This window comes from Pipistrellus kuhlii, unplaced genomic scaffold, assembly GCF_014108245.1.
Source record: "Pipistrellus kuhlii isolate mPipKuh1 unplaced genomic scaffold, mPipKuh1.p scaffold_m20_p_3, whole genome shotgun sequence".
Taxonomy (NCBI): Eukaryota; Metazoa; Chordata; class Mammalia; order Chiroptera; family Vespertilionidae; genus Pipistrellus; species Pipistrellus kuhlii.
In genome coordinates this window covers 75202350-75224892 of record NW_023425529.1, presented here as the reverse complement: position 1 = coordinate 75224892, position 22543 = coordinate 75202350, and the positions used below count along the sequence as shown (strand labels likewise).

General features: G+C 36.0%; 1 long non-coding RNA gene across 1 annotated transcript; it reads right to left on the bottom strand.

Moving 5' to 3' along the window:
* Positions 1–2965: 2965 nt before the first annotated feature.
* On the bottom strand, positions 2966–19694 carry LOC123653213. The gene is made up of 3 exons (XR_006742886.1): positions 19489–19694; positions 13534–13541; positions 2966–2977 (listed from the first exon to the last, which is right to left on the bottom strand). It is a non-coding gene; the product is annotated as an uncharacterized LOC123653213 (long non-coding RNA).
* Between the last annotated feature and the right edge of the window lie 2849 nt (positions 19695–22543).

Here is a 22543-nt window from a genome sequence, read left to right as displayed (position 1 = left end):
TCAATAAATCACTGATGCAAAATTTTCTTGACTCCTTTTCTCAGCCACTTTTGAAAAGTTGAATTCAGACACTTTGGAAAAGGTAATCTTTGTACTGTAAATAAAAGGAAGATACAGAAATTCGCATAGCTCTCTCTCTCTGTCTGAAGAAGGAAGAAAAGGAGGAGGAAGAGGAGGAGGAGGAGGAGGAGGAGGAGGAGGAGGAGGAGGAGGAGGAGGAGGAGGAGGAGGAGGAGAGGAGGAGGAGGAGGAGGAGGAGGAGGAGGAGGAAAAGGAGGAGGAGAAGGAAGAGGAGGAGGAGGAGGAGGAGGAGGAGGAGGAGGAGGAGGAGGAGGAGGAGGAGGAGGAGACCAAGAAGATTAATATCACCTATAGCCTATTCTATTTTCCTCAAAATGAAAAACTTAGTAGCTCAAAATAAAAAATAAAGGTTAGTTTCTATTACTTTCCAACAAAGTGGCACACTGCAAAGGACTGCAAAAGATCTTTTGAGGAAAAGCTCTGCATAAATACAATGAGGGTTTTCCAAAAGATTGGGCAAATTTGAAAAACACAAGCTAACATAATAATTAAAAGATGTAAGATCTTAACATATACATAACTATTTGAGGAAAGATTCTTAGATTTTCTAGTAACAGAGTTGTATCTTTGCTAAAAGTGTTTTGACTCAATTAGTTAAACGTTTAGAAAGAAATCCCAAGATTGAATTGGAAAGGAAACATAAATGTGCAGGATAAAAGGCTCATTTGATAAAAACAAAAAAAAAAAAAAAAAACACCTGTCCAGCATATGGTTTCATGTGTAGATGCTAGTACTGGCATCATTTATCTCTCACTGCTTTGCAAACATAAAATGTAATGTCACATAAAACTTTTTTATAGCTAAGGGATCTCTGTTCTGTTTTGCCTCTCAGCTAATGCAATTTTATTATTTACTGTAGGTAGTCCATAACTCATGAAACTTATTTATATATGCAATATATTTTATTTCTATCTTTATCTCCAATATTCAATTTTATTAAAAATCCAGTCATCTAACATTGCACTTTCATAAATACTTACAGGTTTGGCTGACCAACTTATGTTATTGTCTTGCTACAGAAGAGAGTTTTAGAATTTATTTAGAATTTCTTCAAATCGTGGAAATGAAGGTGTCTCACTTCTGGAAGGATCAATCAGTGCAGACCTTATGTATCATGTTTAATGAAAGTAAAATTTCCAATCATTTAAGTAAGAATAAACTGAGCTTGGAATTTTAGACTACTTTCTTACCATGAAAACAAACAACTATATCTGGAAAGTCAAGAAAATAACTAAAAAATGACTGTCATTAATTTTAATTTTCTACAGTAATCCCCATTCATAATAATTTATTTTCAAGTGTTTAATCTCACTCATACAGTGTGTTTCATAAGAATGTTGTGTCATTTGAATACAAAGCAAACAAAACTATTGTTTTGTCAAATTACTCAATTAATATTAGTACCACAGATAAAGAACCAATGGTGAAAAAGGAGATAAACTTCAGTATCTACTAGTATACTTCTGTTACATTCACCATCAATTATTTCAGTCTTCATTAATTAGTTATATGAGACACAAACATGTGTTCTTCAAGGAGTTGGCCTCATTATAATTAGATAAGTATGGCTTTGTAGGGATCTTCTCAACATATTATATAACTCACATACAGGATAACTTGTAATCATGCCACTCTTTATTATAATTTCACTATGTTATTAAACCAGAATCTCATTAATAGGGAAATGATAATGGAATAAAGTTTTCTCAGTATAAGATTATTTTTTTATAACAAAGAGAAATAGAAAAAATCCTATGAGAAAGTTTGGAATAAAAGAATATCAAAGATGTTATCATTTTTCATATGATTTAATAGCTTAGTTATAAATTTAGCTGAACTAACACAGCTTTAAATCTGATGGCAGGTAATTTTTATTCAGCTCTTAGTGATAAGCTGAAGTCATTGCTCTTTTTCACTCTATAATAAATATACTCCAGATGTAGGTAAATGAGTTTTTAACTTATCTAGGCAGCCTTTTAGCTTTTAGACAAACTTAGCTCTTGTTCTAATTACTAGCTAATATAAGAATCATTACACTGTGTTTTCCAGTTAATAGAAAAAGCAGCCAATACTTTTAATGGGGGGGGGTGATATTTTAAAAAATAAGATTTGTACAGATTTTTCTCATCACTCTTTGAAATCTACAGTCTACCCACCGCCAGTGGGGAACCCTACCATGGTCAAATCACAATGGTCCAGGTGCTCCATGAGACCTAACATCCTCCTGCAGCAATGGGAATGAAACCTTACCTAAGAGGCTGTGCTGTAAATGATATCAGCCTCCCTGACTAGGATACAGGCCCACTGAATTGTTTTCTCTGTTAAGTATGACATACACTGAAGGGTAAAATTAATCGCTAGCTTCCAGGAGAAAGATATAATTTTCAGATTACTTTACCAAAACCTGCTCAGAAATTTTCTTTTGGAAGTCAAAATCCCCTCTTTTATAGTCTCAGTAACTAATGATTAAGTTAAGATGTTAGTTTTTACTAGACAAATAATTAAAATAGCATTTATTTTTTATTTTTTGTCCAATCAGTCTAAAGATAAGATAGCTCATTTTAAGACATTTCAGGCTCTTTCTTTACAGAAGAATTCATTATAATCATTCTCAAAATCTTTTAAATATTTTTAAGATTTATTATCCAAATAAATATATATATATATATGATTATGCATGTAAAAAGATCTATATAATCATGTAAATAAAACACTACAGCCTGTCCTCAAAGAGATATATGAAAATAATATCTAGACTTTTAGCAGACTTTACCGCTTATTGCATGTTTTGGCTTTTGTCCTTGCAATTTCATTTCATGCTCTGCTCCTCCTTACCTTACAGAATCCAGCCACATTGATCTCTCTGCTCCACAACCATATGTAATCCTCCCTGCTGCTCCCTTTCCTGGAATGCTCCTCTTTCCTCTCTTTGAATGGGTGCTACTTCTCTCTTGGGACTCAGCTCATAGATTACCTCCTCAATCAGGCTTTATCCAGTAATTTGTCAGAAGTGTGAACCTCCTTGTTATTTTCATAGTTTCTACTTCAAAATTCTGTTTGTGTCTTTTTTATACCAACCATAATTTGTCAATTTTATATTTATTTGTCTCCCATTTGATTGCATGCTCCTCTGGGAAGGAATCAAAATGGCTTGTCCTATAGTATATCATGAGTACATGTTTCTGTGCCTGGCTCTTCTCAATAAACATTGTTCAGTGAATAAATTGATACCCAAAAAGAGGTCACAAAGGAAAATTATTTTATTACTTTATGTTGGCATGCCATTTTTTAAAACAAATGTTAAATGGCAGCCTTTTTACAATTGTAAACACTAAGTCTTCCAAAGCAATTTCTTTTATAAAATTAGTGTTAATGTTTCAAGAATTCCCTCTCACCAATGAAATGAAGTTAAAGTTTCTTACAGTGACACGGAAAGCCTCCATAACTGGTCCCAACAGCCCTGCCAGTTCTATTGGCCTCCATACCCTGCTTCCCTCTTCATGTTCTAACAGTGAGTGGCAAGCTTTGTTGATCTCTATGCCTGGGACAGAATAGGCACTCCACAAATATGTGATGAATCAGCTGCTGGTGGGTCCTGCACACACCTGCCTGCTTGATTGTGTCAGTTGAGAGTGGACAACTAGTCAGAGACCAGATCTGGAAAGAAGACTTTAGGAATTAAAGTCTTTAAAGCAATGGAAGCTCTAGACTAGCTGTGAGCAGGGGAATGACATAAGGAAGGGCCCCTCTGAGGAAAGCAGCACTTGCATCCTTCCTGCATTGCCTTAACTTAGCCTGTCTTTACTAGTATTAGGATCAGCTCTGAGGGTGACTTCACCAACCACCATGTGGGGAGAGGACAGACTCTGGAAAATATTTCTAGCTGGTAGTTTCTGCTTGAGTTGCATCTTGTACACTTTCAGTTCTGTCTTTTATGGAGCACATAAGTTTCGAGTAACTCCCAAAGCCACCCAAGTGAAAATAAATCAAGAAAGACTGCGTTTTTCACTTCACTTCTCTTCATGTCCTTAGGCAGGAAGAATGCCAGCATGCGGGTCCATGTCTTTGCCAGTGCGCATTTATCTGTGAAGCACTAATGAGTTTTCAATGACTTTCATCATTTTTCAAAGTACAATAAGCATGAGAACAGACAAACAAAAACCTCCCATTTAGGGTACAAAGAGCTTTCAACTTTATATTATTTGTTGAAATGTTATATACTGATATAATACTTACTAATGTTTGTATTGATAATGATTATACATCTTTGAATAAGAAATGCCAGGGCAAATTTTATTATTATTATTATCAAAGAACTCTTCATGAAAAAAAAAAATCTCTAAAAGTCTTTGGGGCCCTAGTCAGGTTGGCTCAGTGGACAGAGCCTGTGGACTGAAAGGTCCCCGGTTCAATTTCAGTCAAGGGCGCATGCCTGGGTTGTAGACTTTTTCTGATGTGCAGGAGGCAGTCAATCAATGATTCCCTTTCAACATTGATGTTTCCATCTCTCTTTTCCTCTCCCTTCCTCTCTGAAATCAATAAAAAAAATATTTTAAAAATAATAATAAAAAATAAAAGTCTTTTAGTAACTTTTTTATAATAAATATGCATGAAACTAATCATGAATTATTTCTTTCCTTTACAGTATTATTTCCTGGTGCTGGGGTGTTTTTTTAATGGGTTAGATATTAAAACTTCCTCATGACTGTTAGCTAGGATCAGTTGTACTCATTTGTCAAAACAATCTCAAGCTAATTTGACAACATAAACACAGCATGTGCAAAGTGATGAAGGTACATTGTTCTTTGGATATAGCAGGCAGCTAGGCAATGACTAGGCATCACATGTCTATTATTTTTCTAAAATAAATTTTTGTAACGTTTATATAAAATCCGAATTCAAAATCAGCGCTTCCCAAAACTTCATGAAATAATCTGTAGGTGCTGACATAAGAATAGCCTCTGAGCTGAGAAGAACAGAGTTCACATGTCAAAACTGGTTGCATTTTGGAAAATGGTAACACCTGGGAGTCAAGCTAAACATGCTCTCATCAGTCAACCTCAGCTCCTCACCCTCGGTTCTCAGAAGAGGACGGGGATGAAAAAGAAATGGAGGCAATCTGAAGTTTGCAAGATCAGGCCAGGCACCATCTGGGCTCTGTAGGAGGGCTGGTGGAGGAAAGGGAACATGATGGCATATGCTCTGAAAGTACAGATTGTAGAGAAGGGTAGCACTGTTGTTTTGCAGACAAGTTACTACACTTATGTTGCAAATGAGCCCTCTGAGCCTGGGAAGAAAGAGAACACTCCGGTTTCCAGTTAGCTGCCTTGCAATATTCTCCAACACTGAAGGGGTGGGGATGGGAGAGGCAACGTGCCTTTATTATAGCCCCAATAGGTATAAATAAGTGTTCATGTGAAAATCTCTTAACAGCTGACTAAGAATCTTAGGGGAGGGACCATGTCTAAAATGTCTCCTGTAATCCCACAGAAATGCAATGCTGGGCCTGTGAGAGTGGAGGAAGCACTGTATTTGGGACTTAAACATCTGGGTTTAATTACCATCTGTGTTATTGTGAGAAAGTCAACCTCTCTCCACATTTACAAAAGAAAAGAAAGGGGAGGGGGTACTGGTTAATGCAGTCCAGCTTGTTTTTCAAAGATCTTTATCAGAATTAATAGTTTAATATATATAAAGATGCTACATAAACTAAAGATATTAGACCTGGAACAGAAGGGCAACAAATAGTTGTTGATAGACTGGTTTCTTGATTTGGATATAATCATAACTCATCTATGGAAGGATTTCCTTCCGTTTACTTCAGGGTTTCTCGACTTCAGCACTACTGACATTTTGAACCAAGTAACTTCCCTCTGAGATGGAGGGGTGGGGTGGGGGTTGCTTGTGCATTGTGGAATGTTTGGAAGCAAAACAACCCCATTACCTCAACCCATTAGATGTCAGTAGCAGCCCCTAACTTACCCCAATGAGCTGGGGAAACCAAAAATTTTTAGGCATTGCCAGATGTTCCCAGGGGTGAGGGGTTTGGAGTGTGGGCAAAGTTATCCTCCATTTAACTGATTTAACTTAGAGACCAATTGCAGTACATTCTGCAGAAGTCATAGGAGGTTTGTACTACCTACCCCCTGAACCATCCATGATCGTGGGCAGTGATTATCTGAGATTAGTCTGTGGAAAGCTCTGGGCTAAGCTATTTGCCTAGATTTATCATCTGATCCTACAGCAACGAGGAAGTTCAAGTAATCCTCATTTTGTGGGTGAAGAAATTGAGGCTTCAAGGGTCAAAGTGGCTTGCCCTGATTAAAAGTTAGAATAAAGCAGAGTTTGTGTCTGGATCCTGCTCTGCAGGATTCCTGAGGCTTTGCTCTTAACCAATCCCATGATACTTCCTCACATAAGATAAGATGATCCAAAGAGCCCCACTCTCTGCCGAATATAACACAACACTTGCCAAGGTGAACCTGACGTTAACCCTCCACAAGATAAAGCACACAGCCATCTGAGGGCTGTGGCTGCTCAGTAAGGATCAATTACACAAGCCAGGGAACTAGGCGAGGCATAACATATCAGGCATGTCTGGAGGGAGACAGGCAGCAAGTCCTAACGTATTCATGCATAATCTTCATTGGATTCCACAGAAACAGGTTTTTGTGGGGAAATTTTACTTATTTTGTTACGATTTATACTACTATTTATATTTTCTTGCATTGGTGATATGAAAAGAGATGAAGCTGTCCAAAAGTAGGAAATAAAATTGTTGAGAACAGTTGATTAAGATAGATATTACTTGATAGATCTGAATGCTGAAGGCTTTTCTGTGGGTTCAATGAGCTCCTGGCAAATGCTACCTCTGGTCACTAAGCATCTCCATGGGTATGCCTTGCCAGGTACTTAACAAAAAGTTAATGCTCGATCGTAATCTAGGATTTAGGCTCTTTCAAAATACAGAAGCTGCTGATATTATTCCCAAATCCTAGGCCCAAAAATGTGGAGAAGGGAATGTTGAGCAGTACAAATCGTAGAAGTGAAGAGAGGGCAAAAGAAAACTTTAATTACAGGCTGATGTATAACTCGGATCATCCTACATGTAAGGTCAATCATTAATGCCCACTGAAAAAGTAACCTGGATAACAAAGGTATTTAGTTTCTTAAGAGATCCATCTCTTGTGGATGATTCCTTCTCACCTGACCATGGACCAGATTGTGGTTGCTAATTTACTACAAGGAAGCCTGACTTCTTTTCTCTACAGCTTCTAATCTGCTCCCCCAATCAATCAGAATTCCTAATGCCTACAATTTGATACATGTATTGATTTTCTAAATAATAATTTTGAATCTTGATAATGTGAGGAGCATGTCTTTCTACCAATAATAAGGACACATTCGTGTTCCTCCAGGGGGCAGAAGATCTGGCATCCAGAGGTTCAGTCTGAGCACATGCATACAAGGCCTCGGTACAGTTTTGTCTTCAGCTTCCACAGTCAGTCAGCATCACATGTGTCAGTCCACATCACCACCCTTGCATCTGGGGAGTCCCTCTGTGCTTGCTCCCCAGAGGCATTTTATACCTGAGAGTCTTATTGTGCCTTGTTACCAACTTTCATCTGTTTCACACCAAGTAGCAGATGATGTAAGTGCCTAAATTCTAGAGAAAACAGAATCCCTTCTGTTACAAAGTACAGGAACCCATTAGTTTAAGCAAAACTGGGAAGTTACTATCTTCCTTAAATGAAAAACTTTAGGTATAAATGGAACCAAAGTACATGAGGGTTCAGGGACCCTCCCAATCCATCAGCACGATACTTGTAGGTTATTTAAAATTTTGTTTTTCTCATTTATTGGATTGTTAAACACACACACACACACACACACACACACACACACATAAGAAGTAGTAGGACAAGTGTTATTGTCATTTTCTAGGTGCTATTAAATAAGGTATAGATGCTGTTAAGATCTCTAAGTTACATGGCTGATTATTCATTTAACCCAGGTATGCTGAATCTGAAACACTGCACTTCCCAGGATAGCATATCTGTAAAGGAAAGTATTAGAGAAGATCCTTGTCCTCAAGACACTCAATTAATGGTAAAATAAACAAACAACAACAAACAACAAAAAGCCTGACATTCTTGAAAGCACTTTTCAAGTGAAAAGTTGGTCTGTGCTGTAATAATACTACTTCATTTTTTTTTAATAAGAGGAATTCTACAGGGATATTTTATGGAACTTCTAAAAGCAAAGGAAAAGTTGATACTTTATTTTGTCACAATTGTTCTAAATGGATAAATGGACCAAGGGTCATATAACACCACCAGTAAATGACCATTATGTCACTGTCACCAGCAGCAATCACAAGGATCTTGAGAGTAGCTCCTCGGCTCCTTGTGCAACTAGAGGGTCTCAAAAGCTGGCACTGCATTTTATTCATCACCATATTCCTGACATAAAGCATAATTTTGGCTAAATTAATGGAGAACAGATTCTAATGTGTCATAAAATCTGAAGAATGAGTAGAGGAGAAAAGGGACTCTGGAGATTTTATGAGGGTCACAACTAAAGATATTATTCTTTCTGAAAGTGTGGTGAAAATTAATCATTTCTTGAAATTCTCATTGGTTATAAATGAAGATTACTAATTGATGAAGAACACATATAAGTTACCCTATTGTTGTGGAGCTGTATAAAGTTTCAACAGAATTGAAACTCCTGCCACCTGTGCCAAGTCCCATTTCCTCTCCCACATCAGGGGCTTTTGTCATCAAATATTCACTCTTCACTTGCAGATTTCCTCAAGGTAAAATGGTAATCATCAGTTCCAATGTTAAAACAACTCTGTCTCCTCCTGTGTGCCCCTACAGCTATCCTCTCTTCCCTTCCCTACAGAACCCAGAGTCATTATCTCCTTTTCTTCTCCCCTCGTTCTTTTTCACACTGTCACTCTGTTTTCACCCCCTCTATTATGCTGAGCTTGTTCCTGTCAGTTGCTGATACCATATACCAATTTCAAATTCGAAGTATTATTCTATTCCTTATCTTACTTGAGCTCTCTTTGGCATTTTTCATGATAAATTACTCCTTCCTTAAAGTTCTATCCTCTGAAGGTTCCGAGATTTTCCCTACTTATTCCTTCTCACGTAGATGATCTCCCTCCATACTATTCTCTCTCCTCAACATTATTATTCCCCAATATTCCATTGTCAACTATTTTTTTCTTTGTACACACTCTTTTAGAAAAGTTTATCTGTGCCTATACCTTCAATGACTACCAATGATTTAAGGTTTCTCAAATCTTTGTCTCCGTGCCTGGGTTTTATATCAATAAATCGCATACAGCCCAGCCTGCATAGTTCAGTGGTTGAGCATCAACTTATGAATCAGGAGGCCACAATTTGATTCCCAGTCAGGGCACATGCCTGGGTTGCGGGCTTAATCCCAGTGTGGGGCATGCAGGAGGCAGCCCATCAATGATTCTCTCTCATTATTGATGTTTTTATCTCTCTCCCTCTTCCTTCCTCTCTAAAATCAATAAAAATATATATTAAAATAATAATAATAAATAAATCACAAATAATGCATTAGTACTACATGTATTATAGTTTCAACATGACCCAAACCAACTGCATTGTATTAAATCCCACCAACCTTCATATCACTTACTACTTGTCTCCATGAAAACCAGTTTTATGTATTTCATTGCCAAAGTTGTAAACTTTAGTCCTTCCAAACAATTCTGCAAATTCCCTCAATTCTACTTTCTTGTCTTTTTTGCCGTGCTCACTACCACTCTCAAACTATTTCTCTTGGTTGTTATTGAAAAGCTCCTTATTTGGTCCACTATAGAAACCTGTATAAGTTTAAGGTATACAGCATGATGAGTTGATTTACATATATTGTGAAATGATTACCATTCAACTAACATCCATCTTCTCATAGAAATGCAATGAAAAGAAAAAGAAAGAACAAAGAAAAACATTTTTTCCTGTGATGAGAATTCTTAGGATTAACTCTCTTAACAACTTTCCCATATATCATATAGCAGTGCCAGCAATAGCCATCATGTTGTATATTATATCCCCAATACCTATTTATCTTATAACTGGAAGTTTGTACCTTTTGACCACTTTCCTCAATTCCTCTTTCTTCTACCCTATCAGATGAGTCTGATGTCTTTTTCTATGAGTTTGGAAGTTTTGGTTTTTGTTTAGATTTTGCATATAGGTGATATCATAAAATATTTATCTTTTTCTGTCTGACTTATTTCACTTAGAGTAATGCCTTCAAGGTCAATCCATGTTGTAGCAAATGGTAGGATTTCCTTATTTTTTTCAGGACTAAATAATATTCCATTTTATGTAGGTATATATATAGGCTGTCCCCCACAAAGTATACACACTATGAATAATTATTAATTCCAATGGGTTAAATCTGAAAAGAAACAAACATCAACTGAGCTATCAACTGTTAAGTGTATACATTTTAGGGGGACACCCTGTATATCACAACTTCTTTATCCATTCACAAATTGATGAATACTTAGGTTTCTTCCATGTCTTGGCAATTGTAAATAATGCTACTACTAACATAAAAGTAGATATGTTTTTGAATCCACATTTTGTTTTATTTTACCTTTGGATATATTCACAGAATATATTGCTAGATCATATTTTTTTTTAATTTTTAAAGAGGCTTCCATACTGTTTTCCATATTGACTAGATCAATTTACATTTCTCCCAACAGTTTAAAATTATATGACTTGCATTGTATTTCTATTAACAACACAATTCTAGAGTTTGGGAGAAGAGTATAAAAGAAATATCAATAAACAGATTGAAAATAAAATCTATTGATAGGTACATTAGAGAGTATCTGAGTAGGCTTCTTTAGATTGAGTGATTAGGAGGGACTCACTTGTGAGCAGAGACCTGAATTATATGAAACCATAAGTCACACAAAGATTTTGGGAAATGTTTTCTTGGTAGAAGTAACAGAAAAAATATTTTCTAGGTAGATTTTTTTTTTCAAGTGTAAAACCCTAACATGGGGAATAAATTTGGTTGGTTAGAAGCTTATAAAGAAATTCTGTGAGCAAGGAAGATAATAGAGAAGTTAACATCAGAAAGGTAGGAGAGGTCCAATTCATTCTGAGGTCAACAGAAAGCTATATATCAGTTATTGCAGCATAACAAGCTACCCTATTAGTAGCTTTAAACAGCAATGATTATTGAGCTCACAATTCTATAGTTTGGCAGTTTGGATTAGGCTCAACTGGTAGTTCTTTTGGTCTTTTTGGAGATTACTAATTCATCTGCAGTCAGATGCTGGCTGGTCAATTGGGAGTTGGATAACCTAATATGACTCCATTCATGTGTCCAACAGATAGTTCACTGTCAGGATGAGTAATGGGGACACCTGGGTCACTTTCCTCTTGCCATTGAGCAGGCTTATTCACATGGAAATGAGAAGAGTTCAGAAAGAAAGCAGGCAAGACCTCCCAGGGTCTAGACTAGGAGCTGGCAAAATGTTGCTTCTGTGGTATTCTATTATCCAAAGCAACAGAAAGGATGGAGAAAGATATACCTCTTAATGAGAGTGAATAACTTGCCAAGTTCACACAGCTACATAAGTACATCTTTTTCCCTCTCAGATATTAATGACTTCATTTAGCATTTTAAAAGAAGTTAAATAGGCACTAAACTATAAGAATCTTAGAAGAAAACATAGGCAGCAAAATCTCAGACATCTCTTAGAGCAATATTTTTACTGATATATCTCCTAGGGCAAGGGAAACAAAGGAAAAATCAACAAATGGGACTACATCAAACTAACAAGCTTTTGCACAGGAAAGGAAACCATCAAAAAAATGAAAAATGAACCTATTGCACGGAGAATGTATTTACCCATGATATATCTGATAAGAGGTTAATTTCCAAAATATATAAAGAACTTAACACCAAGAAGACAAACAACCCAATTTAAAAAAATGGGCAAGGACCTGAATCGACACTTCTCCATAAAGGACATACGGATAGGCAATAGACATGAAAACATGCTCAATACCACTAATCATCAGAGAGCTGCAAATTAAAACCACAATGAGATATCACCTCACACCTGTCAGAATAGCTACCATCAATAAATCAACAAACAAGTACTGGTGAGAATATGGAGAAAATGGAAACCTAGTGCACCATTGGTGGGAATTTAGACTGGTGCAGCCAATGACAAAAAAGAATTTAAAGTTACCTCAAAAAATTAAAAGTGTGCCTGGCTGGTATTGCTCAGTGGTTTGAGCATTGTCTGCTGCACCAAGAGGTTATTGGTTGAATTCCTGGTCAGGGCATATGCCCAGGTTTTGGGCTCAATCCCCAGTAGAGGTATTCAGGTGGCAAGTGATAAATGTTTCTCTCTCGTCAATATTTCTATTTCTCTTTCTCTCTCCCTTCCTCTGTCTCTAAAATCAATTTTATATATATATATAAATTTTTTAAGTGGAACTGCCTTTTGACCCATGATCCCACTTCTGGGAATATATCATAAGAACCCCAAGACCCCAATCAGGAAGAATATATACCCCCCTTTGTTCATAGCAGCGTTATTTAAATAGCCACAATCTGAAAACAGCCCAAGTGACCATCAGTAGGGAGTGGATTAAAATCCTGGTATATTTACATAATGGAATGCTACTTGGCTGCAAAAAAAAAAAAAAAAAAAAAAAAAAAAAAAAAAAGTATCTTTTACTCTTGAGACAGCATAGATGGACCTGGAGATTATTATGCTAAGTGTGTGTGGGGGGGGGAGGGGGGAAGCCAGACAGAAAAAGACAAATACCATATGATTTCACTTATTTGTGAAAGTGAATGAACAAAATAAACTGACAAACAAAATAGACACAGAGGGATAGACACAGAGGGATAGACTGACAGAGATAGGAGAAGGGGCTGAGGGGCCTGTCTGAAAGAAGGTGAAAAGATTAGCCAAAGAACATATATGCATAGCCCATGGATGGAGGTGGGTAAAGGCAGAGAAATGGAAGACATCTGTAATAGTTTCAACAATAAATGCTTAAAAACTGGAATCCAAAGAAATATTTTAAAAATTGGCACTTGACTAGCAGTCCAGACTGTAGACTGTCCCAACAGCTTGCTAAAATACCCATGAAGGCAAAGAAAAGACAAAAATTGAGGACAACAAAAACTAAAAATGACAATCATCTTACAACCAGAAACAGAGAAAATTCCGTTGACTGCAGGAGCTACGGAGATGAATCATAATCATAATTAGCCACTTTAAATAGGGAAAATTGACAAAACGAAAGACTATAGGAAGAGCTTTGTTTTATCCTTCTCTGTACATCGTGCAGATCAAAGACACAGGATCAGTGCTAGCCACTGTACACAAACAATCTTTGCATGGTAAGAACATGCTACACTCCAACCTGGCCTTAATTATTACCTCCCTTTATTTAGAGAATGATACTTCCAAAACACACAACAAAAGTGTATGCGGTATGCGTTTGTGTGTGTATAGGAAGAGAAAGAGGAGGTGGTGGAGACAAAAGATATACTTTCAGATATAGCTTTAAACGAGTAAGGTACTATGGGCAGAAATGAAAATAACAATCCTGTTAGTCAACTATGGGGACTCTAATTTGGCTTTTACTTCCTTGATTCAAAGTATTGAACAGATATTTAGGATGTCTTGGAAAACATTGCAATTCAGCCAACCTGCAACATTTAAATAGTCTAGAATTCATGAACATTAATCTGCTTCACAACTAGAAATCTAAAAAGGTAACTCTACTGACAGTCAATAAGCCATATACCAGATAGGAAGCTAGCCACAGACCCTATCTGTTGGCAAACACCTTGTAATAGGATGAGTAAGCAGAAACCACATAAACATGAGGGCTTATGACAAATTCTTTGGCACAAGAAAAATTCTTAACAACAATAAAAGGAAAAAAAAACCCAGATTGTTTCAATAAGTATAACAGAAAATAAGAAACCTTTGAATTAGTAGTAAAATTCAAAAGCAAGATAATTATTACCTCAAAGGAATTCTTTTAATCTATGATAAAGAAAATGTAAGTCTTATAAACTACATAGTACAGCTGTAAATAATGTTCACATAGTCATAATAATGTAAACATGAAAACTTTCTAATAAAACTTTGATATCCACAAAGAAATTGTTGAGAAAAGAAATATGTGAAGGTGTTCATCAGTGAGGAAAGAATGGAGAAGAGATATGTTTTCATCTTTCACAGAAAGAAGTCAAAGATAAATAAAAATAGAAAAACACAAGATATAACAACATCGGCATGCTATTTAGAAATACAGGTATGCTGTTTGGAAATAAAAAGTAGATTCCAGAAGAAATTGTTAGAATATCTATGAGGAGTAGGAATCTGGAATTCAGAAAGGTAGACAGGGATTACTAAAACTGTATTAAAAATCCAGTAAAAAAATTTTTTTTGACTTTTTAAACCACTGGGTATCATTGATAAAAAAATAAACAATTAAATTAAACTTTATACTTTTGCTCCTTTGCAGCCCTATGTTTCTTCTCTGGTCCTCAGGACATACAGGAGGTAGCTGATCAATGATTCTCACTATCAATGTTTCTATCTCTCTCTTCCTCTCTGAAATCAATAAAAATTAAAAAAAAAAAAAAAAAAAAAAAAAGGAGAGAGGAGCAGAGGTTTATCTTGAGCCTGAAGCTAAAGTTACCTTTAGCTGAAAACAATCTGCATATCCAGAGGTGCATCTTGGGGTGACTCATCCTGGACCCCTACACCAGCTACCAACTGAAAATCCCATCCTTGTTCCAGCTTCCCTTGGGTAACTCAGGCCACTGGATTCTGATAACTTTGTCCCTCCAGCAGTTCCTAATTCCATGCATGACCATTTGTTTTCTGAATAAAATAATTTCAGATGTTCTTTTGAGGTGATCTGCAGATCTTCCTGGGTCAAGAGATAGTTAATACTTGACTGTGATTCTTCTAAATAATGAACAATAGTGATTTTTTTTTTTTTACTTTGTCATCTTCCCCAACTGAAACTCTGTGTTCATTCACCTATAACTCCCCATTTCTCCCTTCCCCACAGCCCCTTGTATTTTTTTTTAATTTAAATTTGTTAGCTCTTCCTAGTGGATAGTACCTGTCGGTCAAGGAGTTTAGTTAATTGGAATAATAAAATGACCTCTGTACATCCTTAATCAGAAGATAAAAGCCAGCCATCCTCTTTCTGTTTAGTACAGTGATTTTCAACCTGATTCTCCATCAGAATTATCTGGGGGATCTTAAAAACTACCTCCACCAAAGAGATTCTGATTTACACAATCTAGGATAATTTTTTTTAATCCTTATTGTCAAAAGTATTACAAGTGTCCCCTTTATCCCACTTTGATTTTTGCTAGCCCACTTCCTCCCTGCCTATGCCTTCACCACCCTATTGTCTGTGTTCATAGATTATGCATAAATGCATAAAAGTTCTTTGGTTGATCTTTTTCTATCCATCCACTCTCCACTGCCTTCCTTTTGAGATTTAATAGTCTGTTCCATGCTTTTTGTCTCTGGGTCTAATTTTGTCCATTAGATTCCACATATGAGTGAGATCATGTGATACTATTTTTAGAACAGTAGTCTCCAGCTTGATAACATCAGTATCACCTGGGAACTATTTAGAAATGTAAAAATCTCGAGCACCTAGAATTACTGTATCAGAAATGAGATTGGCATAAGACATCTGTTTCAACAAGTCTACCAGGTGATTTGATGTACTGTGAACTTTAAGAACCACTATTTTAAAATGATCCGGTTGATTGTAACGTGAACTACTGCTTTGGGAATTTGCTATTGATAAAATCATAACTTTAATTAAACATGCATTTATTAGCTACCTCTTATGCTTTGGAATCTCCTATTGCCCAACAAAAGACAAAAATTGAGATTACTAATAAAATTTGAAACTTTGCATAAAGATGATGTGTTTAAAGAAAAAGCCATGAAAGTCACAAATATTCAACCACACAGAACAAAAAACAGAAATGGATCACAAAAGTTCCTCTTTCTGAATTAAAAATAGCTAAAACAAAAACAAAAAACACTAAATATACTTCAATAGTAAGGCTGCAATCTATTGCAGAATACATGTTCAATCATTCAACATGCATTTCTCAAACTTGCCTTCAATTTACCCCCTATTACCAGAAAAAGCACAAAATGCTTCTGTTAGAGCTGACCATAGATACCATGGAATCCAACAATTTTCAATCTAATTCATAGACCCTAGGACTCACAAAGGATTTCTAGCAGTGTACCATTTCAAATGCAATAATAACAATGCCAACTCAAACTAGCATATAAGATCAAATACATTTGGGGCTCATTTAAGGTCCACCAGTAATGACCACTTCAGGTAAAGAGTGATCTTTTGTGCACCAACTCCACTTCTCTGCAGTTCTCTTGAATTTACTCTCCTTGTATGTCAACTTTGATGGCAGACTTTACATCTTTTGTTGTAACAAAATGGCTGCAGCAACAGCAGGCCTCATATCTGTGCCCATACCATCCAGAGAAAGTAACACTCCAGATAAATTCTGAGGAGAAACTAGAACTCTTTTTCTAGAAGTTTTCAAAAAAATATATTCTAGTTTTTCTACAGCCCAGGTTAGTGCAGGGGACATAATCTTTGTGATGAGGAGAATGAACTTCAGTCAGTCAGGACCTATCCCTGGAGCTAGGAATGAAGTTGTTTTCTCCTGAGACAAATGGAAAACTAGGATACTATTGCCATGAGAAAGTACAATGAATGCCAAAAAGCCTAACATGGCAAATGTCTGCTACCCATTAGGGAATGTAGCAAATGTAGCAAATGTCTGCTACATGGGAGGTGTTAATAAATTGATAAGTAAAATTGTTGTTTATATGTTTTCCTTTAAATCAGAAGCATTTTTAAGCTTCTAAGAGTTTATCAAATGAACATTCAGGTTAGTCAAAGAGACAGATAGATAATTCTCATGACTCACTCGTTCAGTCAATTTACTATCCAGGTTAATACTACTCCTTGAATGTTTTACTTGTTCTTCAGCTTTAAATAATTGTTATTCCTAGTCAAATATTGTGTAATTTAACTTATCTATAATAGACTCTTTGGAGATGGAAACACATACATTTTAACAAGTGTTGTTCATGTTCACCCAGCATCTTCTGATGATAGCACCATAATTTCCTTATGGGAGAACATCCGTACCTCTTCCCTAATGGGTACCATGTAAGTGGGACTGTCAATCAAGATGTCCCACTTCCCTGAAGCTAAGCACTAAATAATGAGCATGTGACCCACAATAAGCCAACCCAATTCTTTTTCCTGGGACTTTGAATTTTACCTAAATGGCCAAGGACAGGAAAGCATGACCAAAGCTGATTCATCACTGTGATGACACTTCAGCTACTGCTCATGAAATTCTAAGAGCTCCCCAGATTCTTGCTCTTTCTCAAACCTGGTTCTTGAGCTTCCTTTGATTTTGTGAGTCACCCTATACTCTTCCAGTCAATATTCTTTTTGCTTGAGTTATCAAGAATAGGTTTCTATTGTTTGCCACATGTAATCCTAATTAAAAATATAAAAATAATAATTCTGAAAAATTAATTCAACACTGAATTAATAAACTGCATGCCTGGTCAAAACGTTTAAATGGGACATTAATGTACCTCTAGTAATTTAAAAAAAAAAAAAACATTGTTGAAAAGAGAAAATAAAGCAATGTTTTATTCCATTTGACTTATAATTTGGTAGAGGAAAACAGACCTTCTGAACTCTCAATGTATTATTTGTGCATAAGTGCTTGGAAATAGCAGCTTGAAGCCTTCTCTTTTATTCTGCCATTTAGAACAAAAAGCAAAAACTACCAAAATAAGCTAGCAATTTTTAAAAACAAAATGTAAGAATTCTAAATATAGGTACAAAACAATTTTTGTCAAAGTTTGGTGCATAATAGGAATTTAGATTTTACTATATGATTTAAATCTATTCAGTTCCAAATGAAACATTACATAATATTATTTTAATTGTTTCATCAATAAATTATGCTTTTTCACGTACAATAAAATTCAGGAAAATTAAATAAAATCAAACACTTATAAAGCCAAAAGGTATATTTACATATATCATGGCTAATGTACAATGTATTTAAAACCAATATTAAGAAAAAGAATAGAAATTTAGACAGTAATCTTTAAAGACATATGGAGCTGAAAATGTTACTTGCCTTTAAAATCTCGTATTATATATTGCACATTTAACCTTTTTTAAATTTATAGGGTACTTTGAAAAATTATAAACTTAATGAAAGCGTTTGAGTCAAAGAAAAAAGCTAAGAAACACTGATACACCTCCTTGGCAGGAATCTGAGAGGTTACACAGATAACCTTGAGAGGTGAGATACAAGCAAAGCTCCTTAGACTCTTGATGCCCAGCAGACATTCTTGATTCCTGCTGCCAAAAATTCACTTCAGTATATGTAAAAAAGTGAATTCTCATCATCTTCAAGGCAATGTCAGTGACTACTTCAATCCTCAAATCATACATTTCTATATAATTACATTTATGATTGCTCCCATGTTTCCATATGAGCCTTGAACTAATCCCACTCATTTTGAGACTAAAATCCAGAGCAGTTGCCTGGGATTCATTGCCATAGATTGATTTTAGACATTGTCAATGTTGGACAATATTGCCAAATTAAGGTTTTATATGTCTGAGTTCACAGAAATTAAATTTTTAATATTGAAAAGAAGTGGAGAACTGAGTCCCCTCTTCCAGGTCTTTGCTAGGCGTTAAAGGCGTTAGTTGTCATACCAAGGCAGAGAGCTAAGTTTAAGGCCAGATAGTGAGTTTTATTAAGTTTGTTTTGTTGTTTCTGACACCCCAACTTTTGAATATTTCTGGTATCATCAGCTGTCTCTGATGAAATCTATATGTAAACTTTCAATAACTCAGGATTCTATGACATTGAAAAGCTGTAAGTAACAAAGAATAATTCAGTCCTTGGAAAAGCTTTTGTTAAATGGGTCGCCCTAATAACCAGGGGAGGGCATGGAGTTAGAAGAATGGAGAAGGCTATAATATTAGTCTTTTAAAATTCTTTGTAAAACTTTTATATTTGCTTTAGCTCTCGGCCTTAGCGCCATCTTCCTAGAAACCTCTGCGCCATGAGAGCCAAGTGGAGGAAGAAGCGAATGCGCAGGCTGAAGCGCAAAAGAAGAAAGATGAGGCAGAGGTCCAAGTAAACCGCAGCTGTGCACCGGGGAAGCCATGGGAGCAGAAGAGGGAGGCCAGAGGCCCGGGGCCGGTCCAAGCTGTCGGACTGCCGGCCTACATCATCTCCGTGGGATCTGGAACATGCATACGGGCCACCTGAACACCGCGGCCGCCTTTTGAGAGTCCCACCCTGCTCTTCCAAAAAGTCTCTCTTGGATCTTTGCCCCGGACCCCTGACACTCTGGACTGGTTCTGTTCTCAGTTGTGGCTGAATGTAACGTGCACAATAAATCATCTCCTGTCTTAGCTGAAGGAAAAAAAAAATTTTTTATATTTGCTTTAACTATAAGAACTTGTTTTACCATCATGTGATTGAGAAAATCTCATCCAAATAGTTGTCATGTCCCTTTAAGTAACCTAAGAATCCTAAGATCTACTTAGGATTTTAGTTTTTTAAATTACTAAAAGTAATCCTATGCTTACTTTTCAAGGCACAAAAATTAAATAAACAAGCAAATAAATAGGACAAGAGTTTTAATCACTATAATATCTTGCCAATGTAGTCCATCTAATTGACTGGAATTCCTGACATGCTAAATTATGGGCACTTCTCTTGGACATTCTGCAGCTGTGCCCAGACTCTGAGTGACTTCCATCAGTCCATGTCCTGTCCTAAAATTTAGAATTCAGACTTAATGCTCATCTCCAGCTCTTCCCTTCTGATCAACACTGCCTTTTATTTAATTACAGAGAACTACTATGACAATTTTTTATTCCACCAATTAATTCAATCTGTGCTCCTATCAGCATACAGTCAATGAGAAACTGCCAGTATACCCTTTTTGTAATTTTTCAATGTTTTATCTAATGGTTAGGTCTTTGTAGCACCCCACAAAAATCTACTTAAATGATAATTCCCTGAACTGTGGTAATAATACTATCATGTCTGAACATGTAGAGTTCTAGTTGAATGCACCAATCACACATCTTGTTTTTAAATAGTTGAAGCACAAATCAAAAATGTTTATGAGAAATTTTTCCTTAGAATCAAGTTTAATTGAGGTTAGTGTCTGACTTTATTATATAGTAAACACCATATGTTAAGTAAAATTCTCTAAAATTTTTCCTGGTGAGTGATCTCTGTTTGTCTTTAAGTTTTCTGAGGCCAGGTATGGTCACCATAATATTAGCTATCCTTACGATGCTCATTCTTCAGTATTCAGGTCTTGGTAACTTGTGAAAGTAATATATTAATTACACCTGCATTAATAAGGTGATGCCTATGCTTACTTTTCAAGTCTAAAACTCAGCTTTCTGATCTTTGATTTTTAGAGTTTTAGTCAGAAAATAATTGGACAGACTGATCTTTCATAAATATTGTGGAATGTCCTATAGGCTGAGTGAAACACAGGTACTGCAAATGCTATACCAGATGTGAAATTACATTTATGGAAAAGAAAGAAGATTTCAGGGAGCAAAAACTTAACACAATATAGAAATTATAGGAAACACAGAATATGCTTAAGATGTCCATGAATAGCAAAGTTAATGTCTGTATATTATCTGACATTTAAAATTACAGAATAAGTACTTGACAAAACCCTTGATCTCAGGCTTCTATTTGTCCAGTTTTTCCCTTCTTCCTTCCTTCCTTCCTTCCTTCCTTTCTTTCTTTCTTTCTTTCTTTCTTTCTTTTCTCATTCTATGTTTGTTCATGTTTCCCTTTCCTTGACCAAAAATGATTTACCTTTCTGATTACTAAACGGAACTTTATTTTTAACAAATGCAGAAACCTGGGCTACATCACACACACACACACACACACAGAGAGAGAGAGAGAGAGAGAGAGAGAGAAAGAGAGAGAGAGAGAGAGAGAGAACACATATTTAGTCTTTCAGGAAGTTGAGTCATTTTACTCATCAAAAAACAATTAAAATAATAGTCTTATTGAAAATCTTAACAAAAATATTTTAAATGATATGCCTCTGTACAACATGGAATATAATTTTTTTTAATCTCAATTGTTCAGAATAATAAATTTATAAATTTGCTATATTACATACTCTTAAATCAACAGAAATTATTTACCTAGTCTTTTTAGATTTACAAAGAGAAAAACAATATATACCTTTGACACAATTACTAGTACAGTGTTTTGGATACTCTGTGCTCTGTCCTTTTTAGCTGATTGACTGACTGGCTGGCTGGCTGGTAGAAGTCTGTCTCTCTCAGACAGCCCGTACAGCACAGTGGAAAGGCAGTGGACAAGAAGCCAGAATATCAAGTATCAGCTTTGTAGTGTCCCTGGGAAAACCTCTCAGCCTTTCAAGCTTTCAGTTTTTTTATCAGTAAAATAAGAAAGAAAGAAAAATCTTCTGGCCTGTCCTGCTGTATTATTAGGAAAATCAGATAAAATCCATGAAAAATCATTTTACAAATGTAAGACATTAGTAATATAATTTTTGTAACTAGTCATCTATATTCTTCTGTTTTAAAGCCACATTTTCACAAACTAAGGCAATTAGTTATGACAGTTCACAGATAATGCAAAACTAAATTTGATGTAATAACATCAAGTTAAAAGACCCAAAACACATTTCTTGTCCTTAGGGTTGAAAATTATTATGTTTCCTAAAGCTGGGGTCAGTGGGTTGGTGCCTCAGGAAGGTATCAGCAGAATGCCAAACATACTCAGCTTTAGCTGGGGACCAGTTTTTCCCTGACCTCAACATTTTAGTCTCCAATTATCATGTGTTAAAAGCCTGCAGGTTGGTTGATTAAGGAAGTGATGCAGGGTGCAAATGCCTGCGGCTCAGCTCCATTAGTCAGGGCAAGTCACTGTTAGGAGTTTGGAGGCATTTTCAACCAGGGTTCTCATGTTTATTTAAATGGACTTTAGCCCTAAAGTGAAACTAGTAACCTACTTTAGGGGCAGACCAAATTAGAGTAGCAATGCAGTTTCTCAATTCTATTATCAAAGGGGCCTACTACTGCCTAGTCCATAAATACATATATTGTCACTTTGTCACCTAAGCATTCAATCTGAGAAGAAGTTATTTTCCAGGTCATGGCATCATCTTATGTTTGTGTCACCTGTGGTGGACGAAGGGATAGAGTTCCACAACAGCATAACTGATAGAATGGAACCTGCTTGAGCATTAGCATCATGACAA